Here is a 10,741-nt window from a genome sequence, read left to right as displayed (position 1 = left end):
TACTGACTTTTCTGTCACCCACCGTCTCTAACACTCACCCGATCACCCTCTCTCTTTTCACATTTCTGTGGGGTCTATTCATGAAGCAGTGAAAAGTGTGGAGAAGTAAGTCAGTGAAGAATCAGCTTATATAATTGTATAGAATACACTTTATAAATGTTACCTCAACACTGATTGGTTGCCATAGGCAACTTCTCCACTGTTTACACTGCATCATGAATAGACCCACATCCTCCTCCCCCCCCCCCCCCCCCCCCCCCCACACACACACACACACACCTTGCGATTTCAGTCTCAGGCGTGTTTTTGACCACCACCCCTTCAGCGATTGCAGACTCCCGCATGTTGCCCGCTAGCCCCCACCCCCACAATTGCAGACTCCTGCATGTACGGCATCCACCACGTACCACTATGTAAGCATGCAGGGGGGGGGGGGAGCAGGCTAAAGTGTTGCCCAGAGTGTCAAGAAACCTTGCACCGGCCCTGGCACACACTAATATACAACCCCCCCCCCCCCTTCCCCTGCACACACTAAAATTACCAGTTTCCCTCATTAGCAGCAGAATGTACCCGAGTCTGTGCTCCCCCGTATGGTATGGCTTTCTGATAGACCTGCTGGGCTGCTGCTCCTCACGTCTGAAGGCTCCTCTCCTCTCCTCTCTCACAGTCACATGTGCACCAAGTGACTTACTGTTCCTGCAAACTCAGCAGAGCGTCAGCTTCTGTATGAGCACACTGCAGCATGTGGCTGCAAAGGGAAAATAAAAGTGCCCTGGCCCTGGGGGTGGGGGGGTGGTAAGGGTGCAGGCAACATGCCTGAGCCCTCAAGTGAATATGTGAGGCGCTATCACGGAGGTGGGGGGCGACAGATTTGTAGAGACAGCATTTTCTCATCAGTGTGTTCTGCCGCCCTCCAGTGGCCGGCGCTCATAGGCAGCTGCCTAAAGCTGCCTAGTGATAGCGCCGGCCCTGCATAAGAGAGTGTAAGGTCTGGATCCCTTTATAAATATATTCAATGCATGATATGATAATTTACATGCACTGTAGAAAATATACCATAGTTCTGCATAATGTAACATATGTATAATGCGTACTTAGTCTGAATCCTGAACCCTAGGGGAGGGGTGGACGCTCAGGCAGTGTGGCCCATCAGGAGTTTTCCCTGTACCCCTGTGGGCCAGTCTGACCCTGGTGGATTTACTCTGGGTACTCCTACACACAGTCCAAAGACATACTGGTAGTTCAACTGATTTCTGATTAAATTCATCCTATTAGCATATCTGTGTTGTAGAGAATATAGGGCCTAATTCAGACCCAATCATTGCAACGGCAGCGACTGCAGCCTGAAGCTCTTTGAGCAGTGCGCACCCAGTGGTCCCAGAGACTTTCGAACTTCCTTGTGAAATTGACAGATCAGGGCTGCCCAGTGAGTTTCGCATCTCACTAGTGCAATCGCCTCTACCTGATTGACAGGCAGAGGCGGTCAGGGGGAGGGAAGGAGCACACCAATGGCGAAAGAATGCTGCTGGGGGGGGGCGCAGTCCCGACAACACAGGCATGTCCGGACCGTTGCTGTGGAGGGCCTCGGCGGCTGCGTGATGTCATAGACAGCCGCTGTGACCCAGTACATGGTGGGTAGCCGCCTGCCAGCGCAGCTAGGCTGCACAGGCAGAGGGCTACTTGGCAGGTGCAAAAGCATCGCTGCCGTGCAATGCTTTCCCACCTGTGCTGGGGTGGGGTGGGGCGGGGTGGGGGGGGGGGGGGGCTGACATGCGGGGCGGACTAGCCCTGTGCTGGGCGTCCTCCCCAAGGTCAGAGAATCTGATCGTAGATGTGCTAAATTTAGCACATCTACGATCAGGTCATAAGCACCCCTATAGATTGTTATGGAGAGAGGGGGGGAAAGGCAGATGACTTTGTCATTTGGGGGGCATGGCGATGCGACCCTCATGTGCAGTGACACAAATCGTGGCAATGCACAAAGGAATCGGCTACAATTAAGCAATTGGCCAATATTTGCGTTTTCACAACCCCTGATCTGTCAATTTCACAAGAAAGTTCGAAAGTCTCTGGGACCAGTGGCAAACGCAGGATTTTTAGAGGGGGGTTTCCAAATGCAATCCACAATCTCCCACTCTGCGGAACATTGGAGCAAGTGAGTGAGTCTGGGGGAATGGTAGAACCTAGTACCGACCTTGGATATTAATGTACACATTGCTCTTTTTATACATTGGATACTGTATGGAATACAGTATTAATTTCTAACACTATAGTCTATAGTATAGGCTACATAAAACATATTTAACTAATATAAATAAAATAAATGGTCAAGAAAAGATTAAACATCCCATAATGAATAAATACACAAACATAATAGAAAAAGTAGGAGACATAACTGCACTTTCTAAGCACACATTCTCCCACCTCATTTTAAGGCTCCTGTATCTTCTTCCTGCCAGTTACTCTCCAGTCCAGTGCGGTGATTGAAGACTCAGATCCACACACATAGCAAACTTGATAGAAGAAGCTGCTAACACTGGACATGTTCAGCAGCTCTGCTCTGTCCCTTACACTGCATGATGTGGCAGTTACTCTAGTAATCATAGTATATACTATTGCTATTGTCATAATTTGAACTGCTGGCCAAAAGGATGGGGGTTTCTGGGCAACCGGACATCCCCCCCTGCATTTGCCTATGGGGACATACCAAGGAAGTAGAGAAACTAGCCTCTAATAAACTGGATTGCAACTGTTAAAAGGATGCAAGACAGGGATCAGCTTTGAAGTATTTATATTTTTTAAACAATGATACAGTTTTTAACTCTTTAATTTAAATGACTATGAGGAAGTTCAAATAATATTTAGTGGTATTAACTGACAGGTCACCATACAGTACTTTATTTAGTTCCAACTAGACCAGCGTTACAATGGTTATTTTGTATTTCCGTTCATCAGTTTTACACTAAATTTGCAGAAATCTTGTTTGCTCTGTTCAGATGGGGAATCTCTACCCCGCCCTAGGGGGTAAGAAAAGACTTTGTATGTCATCTGTTTAGATAAGGATTAAGGCGCCAGGTAGTACATTTTCTCTTTTAAGTTTTGAAGAAGAGAGGTTGCCTTTGATGTAATTGGGTATCCTTGTTAAAATGTCATTTTTCTCTTTGTAGCCTTTTCTATTTTTTATCAGAAAGTTGAAGCGTCCATCAGTTGATGACAGTATCTTCAGGAAAGAAGAGAAATATTCTTTGATATAGATTGTATTCTTAGACCATTGTTGTTTGGTAACCTGCATGTAAAGCTGAAATAATTATCCTCTGCAGCTGCTGGAGAGAATAGGGTTCTACTGAAAGGCAGATTGAACAAAACAAACTTTTCGTATATAGTTCTGTTATTTACTAAATACTGTAAGCCGTGTATCAATAGATGATAATTGTGCATTTACTAAATAATACCAGCATTTCCCCTTTTTTCTTGTTAAAGTCCTACTGTATCTTCACAAATGAATGTGTGGTCTGGTTCTGACAACATGAATCCTATTGGGTGTGATTCCATGCGGTAGGGAGTATAGATTTATACTGTAGATTGAAAGCGCCACTGGGGCAGTTTCTGATGTATGACATATGTATAATATATTTATTTATATCTAGAAAATTGTATGTTATAATGAGTTACCCCTCCAGAGTCCTGCGTCATCAGCGCTCTACAAATTCAACAATAAAATGGCATGGTGGCCATTTTCCAGTCATTTTGCGCATGCGCAGTAGGAAAATTGCCGGGAAAATGGTCGCCATGCCATTTCCCCAGAGACATGCACATACGCTCTGGACTCTGGTATAGTGCTAGGGTCTCCTAGTGATCCTAGTGCTCAAGGTTCCTCTGTGCTGCCGGCGAGAGAGGAGGGGGCCCAGACAGAGACTGCACACAGCTACATAAACAGTAAGGAAATATGTCTTATTATACTTTATCAAAGCTACAATGGAATGTATAGAAAGGTAGCTTAGGGCACACACACCGGCAGATCTTTTTATTGGACATGTTATAATCACTATGGGCACTGCCAGATTAAGGTCCTCATTGGCCTGGAGCTGAAATGTATGAAGGGCCTTTTGTGTGCTACCGCAGGAGGTGTGCATGGCATGTGTGTGGGCTACAGATATCGGTGCACGACTAGTGCTGTTTTTAAGTATATATGTGTGTATATGCATGTTTGAAAATGTATACAGAGCCGGCCCTAACCAATATGATGCCCTAGGCAAGATTTTGGCTGGTGCCCCCTAGCACTGCCGCTAGTTCTGTAAGAGATGCCTGGCATGAATCAGATGGCAGCTTTGCTAACGTCGGGCGTCTTTTGTTTATAAAAATGCATCTTATTTGCATTACTATGTGGCTAGGATGCACAAGCAGCTTCTGCTGGTTAAAATGATATGCAGCATGCCTATATACTGTGTGCGACTGCGGCTGTATCTGCATACGAAATGCGACATTACAGTGATTTCCAGGAATACACACAGAATATAGGCATGCCGCATATCATTTTAATCAGCAGAAGCTGCTGGTGCCCCTAAGCATACCAAATGCCCTAGGCAATTGCCTAGTTTGCCTATGCCTAAGGCCGGCTCTGAATGTATGTATATATATATACACACACACACACACACACACACACACACACACACACACACACACACACACACACACATAGCAAGAAACATAGACAGAATAAATAAATATATATATATATATATATATATACACATTTATATATATATATATATATATATATATAAGTATAGATAAAAAGCTGCGCATTTAGACAAACTTTCCTTTAAGTATATCAGTCCATTGTTAGTGTCCTGAGTCCCGTTCCTTCTGATGTACGCTGCCGCTTCCTCCGTTAGGAATCAGAGCCACTGATTCCAAAGAACATGTAACGAAAGAAAGATGGAGGGCGCAGATATAAATAAAAAGTTTACAATTCCATTTATTGAAAAACAATGCTCACATACATCTCAGTTTAAAATGGTGAACTCGATCCTCCATATAACGGCCAAGCCTCGGAACCGCTCCCTCCCGTACTTGCTCGTACGCTTGATTTCAGGAACCGCCGGTGCCGCTCGTTCTTTCACCGGGACTCAGGCAAAGTTCACACAGTAAATCTCTTGCTCCACAGGCCACGCCCAACGCGTTTCGTCGATAGACTTCATCAGGGGGTGTGGCTATGATCCGTCTCACCATTAATTTATACCTCATCAAACACCTGTATTTAATTATCAATTTGGCTAGTGCAATCTACATGGATTTAAAACATCAAGGCTTACATATCCATTATAACTATATCTAAACAAACTAGAATATCGTAATTTGAGAGACTCCTATACAATATGATCTCTCCAAAAAAGCTTATATATAAACACATATTCAGACAGATTAAAATTCCTATATAATCCATACACCATTGCTTCAATAGCTACCACATATCCATAGTTTATAATACTAACCAATCATGGTACCTATTCAGAATAACTACCGCATATTAATCATTATAGTGATAGCCAGTGTTGGGACTTAGCACATCATACGTTGACACAATATAACCTGAAAAGTAATAAATAAAATAAAAAAATAGATAAGAAGTAAAACCTACAAAAGATACAAGAATCATTCAAAGGACAGACCCAGAAAACAACAATCCTATAAAGGAACTCTACTTCATAGACATATTTTCATTTCCCCCTCATGATCTAAATCCTCGCATAAGCACTCGTGTTACCCGTAGAAACTCAGCTCTCCAGTGGGGCAAAGGGATCAATGATCCAACTACAATGCCACACAGAGCGAGTTCCCCGTGCTACACCTAATGCAAAAACGGTGTAATATCGTAGTTCTCGTTTAACCCTAGTGGGCTGATTATTTCTAATGCATGAATCCAAAAAACTTCCCTTTTACTCAGCTGTTTAAGAATATCCCCTCCTCTTTCATCTAACCTAACATGCTCCAGGGCTTTAAAACTAAATTTACTCAGATCACCTCTATTACATTTTAAAAAAATGTCTTGGGACACTATGCTCTTCACATTTCTTCACTATACTCCTTGTGTGTTCTAGCATGCAAATTTTTAGCTGGCGTTTGGTCTTACCTATATAACGCGCTCCACATGCACATTCTACCACATATATAGAATGTGCATGTGGAGCGCGTTATATAGGTAAGACCAAACGCCAGCTACAAATTTGCATGCTAGAACACACAAGGAGTATAGTGAAGAAATGTGAAGAGCATAGTGTCCCAAGACATTTTTTAAAATGTAATAGAGGTGATCTGAGTCAATTTAGTTTTAAAGCCCTGGAGCATGTTAGGTTAGATGAAAGAGGAGGGGATATTCTTAAACAGCTGAGTAAAAGGGAAGTTTTTTGGATTCATGCATTAGAAACAATCAGCCCACTAGGGTTAAACGAGAACTACGATATTACACCGTTTTTGCATTAGGTGTAGCACGGGGAACTCGCTCTGTGTGGCATTGTAGTTGGATCATTGATCCCTTTGCCCCACTGGAGAGCTGAGTTTCTACGGGTAACACGAGTGCTTATGCGAGGATTTAGATCATGAAGGGTTAAATGAAAATAGTTCTATGAAGTAGAGTTCCTTTATAGGATTGTTGTTTTCTGGGTCTGTCCTTTGAATGATTCTTGTATCTTTTGTAGGTTTTACTTCTTATCTATTAGGTTATATTGTGTCAACGTATGATGTGCTAAGTCCCAACACTGGCTATCACTATAATGATTAATATGCGGTAGTTATTCTGAATAGGTACCATGATTGGTTAGTATTATAAACTATGGATATGTGGTAGCTGTTGAAGCAATGATGTATGGATTATAGAGGAATTTTAATCTGTCTGAATATGTGTTTATATATAAGCTTTTTTGGAGAGATCATATTGTATAGGAGTCTCTCAAATTACGATATTCTAGTTTGTTTAGATATAGTTATAATGGATATGTAAGCCTTGATGTTTTAAATCCATGTAGATTGCACTAGCCAAATTGATAATGAAATACAGGTGTTTGATGAGGTATAAATTAATGGTGAGACGGATCATAGCCACACCCCCTGATGAAGTCTATCGACGAAACGCATTGGGCGTGGCCTGTGGAGCAAGAGATTTACTGTGTGAACTTTGCCTGAGTCCCGGTGAAAGAACGAGCGGCACCGGCGGTTCCTGAAATCAAGCGTACGAGCAAGTACGGGAGGGAGCGGTTCCGAGGCTTGGCCGTTATATGGAGGATCGAGTTCACCATTTTAAACTGAGATGTATGTGAGCATTGTTTCTCAATAAATGGAATTGTAAACTTTTTATTTATATCTGCGCTCTCCATCTTTCTTTCGTTACGTATATATATATATATATATATATATATATATATAGAGAGAGAGAGAGAGAGAGAGAGAGAGAGAGAGAGAAACAATGGAGAGAGTCACTGGGGGGAATTCAGTTGTTTTTTGGGCGTCTATAAGTTATTGGCGTCTGACTGTATGATTTCTGCTCGCAGCCTCTTCAGGTGGTGAGCAGAAATCTGCAAAAGTCGGCTGTTGAAGCACCAAAACTACTGTTTTGGCAGCATGCCCAATAGTTTAGACGCGTTTAGACACTTTACGCAGCTAAACCCTGTGCTTTGGGCGTGATGAGTAATGGGCGCCAGCGGAACTCACTTCTATTTACACTACAATTGAGTAGCTCTGTTGGGCACCCATTACTTATGAGCATGGAAGAAACAATTTGATTTGCCTCACTATGTTCAAGGAAATACATAAGAAATCCTGATGGTCGGGATGCCGGCGTTCACATAACCAACAGCGGCATCCCACCAATGAAGATCTTAACTATGGAGAGGGTATTTCTACCTAACCCTCGGGAGATGGGAGCTATGGCTAACCACCCCCAGCCGCTAGTTACTTACCCCATATCCCCCCCCCCCGTGATCCGTGCCCGGTCTCCTTAGTGGTGCTGGGATTCCATCAGCTGGGATGCTGATCGCATCTCTGTTAAAGGACACAGTCTCTATTTAATTGTGGATGGGAAGGTATGAGGGCACTAAAAAAGTGCTGGTCAATCACAGTGTATGTCACCATCAAGTCTCATCCAAAATATTATATATATATATATATATATATATATATTAAAATATATGTAAGAGAATTCATACATGAGCTCTCTCTCTCTCTCTCTCTCTCTCTATATATATATATATATATTATTTTTTTTAAATATACAGTACAAATATATATTTATTGAAAAAAAAAATGATATATATATATATATATATATATATTATATAAAGTACTCATTTATATTTTCAGATATTTATTAATAATTTCATATATTTCATATATTTAAATAATATTTAATAATAATATAAACGTGACATTCAGAGACTGTAACTAAACATTTTGGTGCTCTGTGCAAGAAAGAGAATTATTGCCTCCTTCACCCCCATATTTCAAATAGGGACAGTGGGACCCCGAAGGTGTGCATCAAAAATATAGGGGCCACAGAATAATACCAATTCACATTACACTGCACAGTAGTGTCCGTTATTTTCAAATTACACCATAATAAGATCCCCTTATACATGTTACACCACAGAAAGAGCCCTTATACATGTTATATCACAGTAAGAGCCCCTTATACATGTTACACTACAGTAAGAGCTCCTTATACATGTGTGTGTCCCTGTCCGCACACACAGTGCTGCATTGTCACAGAACGTACGTCACTGCTCCCTTTGCCTGACTGATGACACGCCACGGCGCCAGCGCACCATGTGGTAAGGGAGCTTACACACTAGATGACTAAGCTAAGCGACACAAGTGTGCTGTACAAACACCTGGCCCATCTAGGAGTGGCACTGCAGTGGCAGACAGGATGGAAGATTTAAAAATAGGCCCCAAACAGCACATGATGCAAAGAAGAAAAAGAGGTGCAATGAGGTAGCTGTATGACTAAGCTAAGTGACACGTGTGTGTGGCACAAACAACATGGGACGTGCTGGAATTTACCCAGATGTAATACATGCACAATATTGGTGGCACAGGAGAGCGTACCCCTAAGCCACACACACACACACACACACACACACACACACACACACACACACACACACACACGGCAAAGCCTGTAAAATTAATTTGAATAATAATAACCTGTTTATTTGGAGCTATTATAATAATATGCAGCACAGGGCAAGCATACCCCTACACCACACAGGACAAACCCTGTAAAAATTATTTAGATAATAATATAAGTAATGTATGTAACTCTTTTATTTGGAGTAAATAATATACAGCACATGACACCACCACTGGACTTATGGTGGCAGCACAGACACCACCACTGGATTGATGCAGCACAAGACAGCACCACTGGACTGAACTTATACGACAGTACCCCTGGACTTATATGGCAGTACCCCTGGACTTGTACGGCAGTGTCAGACAGGATGGCACTATAAAAAAACTATTCCCCAAACAGCACAAGATGCAAAGAAGAAAAAGAGGTGTAAGATGGAAATGTCCTTGGACCCTCCCACTCACCCTTATGTTGTATAAACAGGACATGCCCACTTTAACAAACCAATCATTTCAGCGACAGGGCCTGCCACACGACTGTGGCTGAAATGACTGGTTTGTTTGGGCCCCCACCAAAAAAGAAGCAATCAATCTCTCCTTGCACAAACTGGATCTAAAGAGGCAAGATGTTGACCTCATCCGCATCCTTTGATTCCTCACCCTTTTCAGTGTGTACATCCTCCTCCTCACAGAGTATTAATTAGTCCCCACTGGAATCCACCATCACAGGTCCCTGTGTACTTTCTGGAGGCAATTGCTGGAAAAGGTCTTCCCGGAGGAATTTATAATTCATTTTGATGAACATCATCTTCTCCACATTTTGTGTAACTAACCTCCTGGAGTTATATAACAATATGTGGTACAGGAGAGCGTACCTCCTCTACACCACACAGGGCTAACCCTGTGAAAATTATTTGGATTAAATATTAATAACCACTTTATTTGGAGTAAATAATACACAGCACAGGACAGCACCACTGAACTTATATGGCAACACCACTGGACTGGACTTATACGGCAGTACCACTGGAATTATATGGCAGTATCACTGGATTTATACAACAGTATCACTGGAATTATGCGGCAGTACCACTGGATTTATACGGCAGTACCACTGGATTTATACGGCAGTACCACTGGACTGGATTTATATTGCAGTATCACTGGACATGTATGCCATACCACTGGAATTATATGGCAGTATCACTGGAATTATATGGCAGTATCACTGGAATTATACGGCAGTATCACTGGAATTATACGGCAGTATTACTGGAATTATACAGCAGTACCACTAGATTTATACGGCAGTACCACTGGACTGGATTTATACAGCAGTATTACTGGAATTATACGGCAGTACCACTGGACTTATACGGCAGTACCACTGGACTGGATTTATATGCCAGTACCACTGGAATTATACGCCAGTATCACTGGAATTATACAGCAGTATCACTGGATATATAAACCAGTACCACTGGATTTATACGGCAGTACCACTGGACATATACGGCAGTATTACTGGATTTATACGGCAGTACCACTGAACATATACGGCAGTATCACTGGAATTATATGGCAGTACCACTGGACATATACGGCAGTATCACTG

General features: G+C 42.4%; 1 long non-coding RNA gene across 1 annotated transcript in view; it reads right to left on the bottom strand.

Moving 5' to 3' along the window:
* Positions 1 to 2,774: 2,774 nt before the first annotated feature.
* LOC134943555 (uncharacterized) overlaps positions 2,775 to 10,741 on the bottom strand; it is a 69,484-nt gene continuing 61,517 nt past the window's right edge. The window contains exon 2 of the long non-coding RNA XR_010181606.1: positions 2,775 to 3,220. This is a non-coding gene — a long non-coding RNA (uncharacterized LOC134943555). The remainder of the gene's footprint in view (positions 3,221 to 10,741) is intronic.

Source organism: Pseudophryne corroboree, chromosome 7, assembly GCF_028390025.1.
Source record: "Pseudophryne corroboree isolate aPseCor3 chromosome 7, aPseCor3.hap2, whole genome shotgun sequence".
NCBI lineage: Eukaryota > Metazoa > Chordata > Amphibia > Anura > Myobatrachidae > Pseudophryne > Pseudophryne corroboree.
The sequence above is the reverse complement of the archived record's forward strand: the minus strand, read 5'-3'. Positions and strand labels throughout refer to the sequence as shown.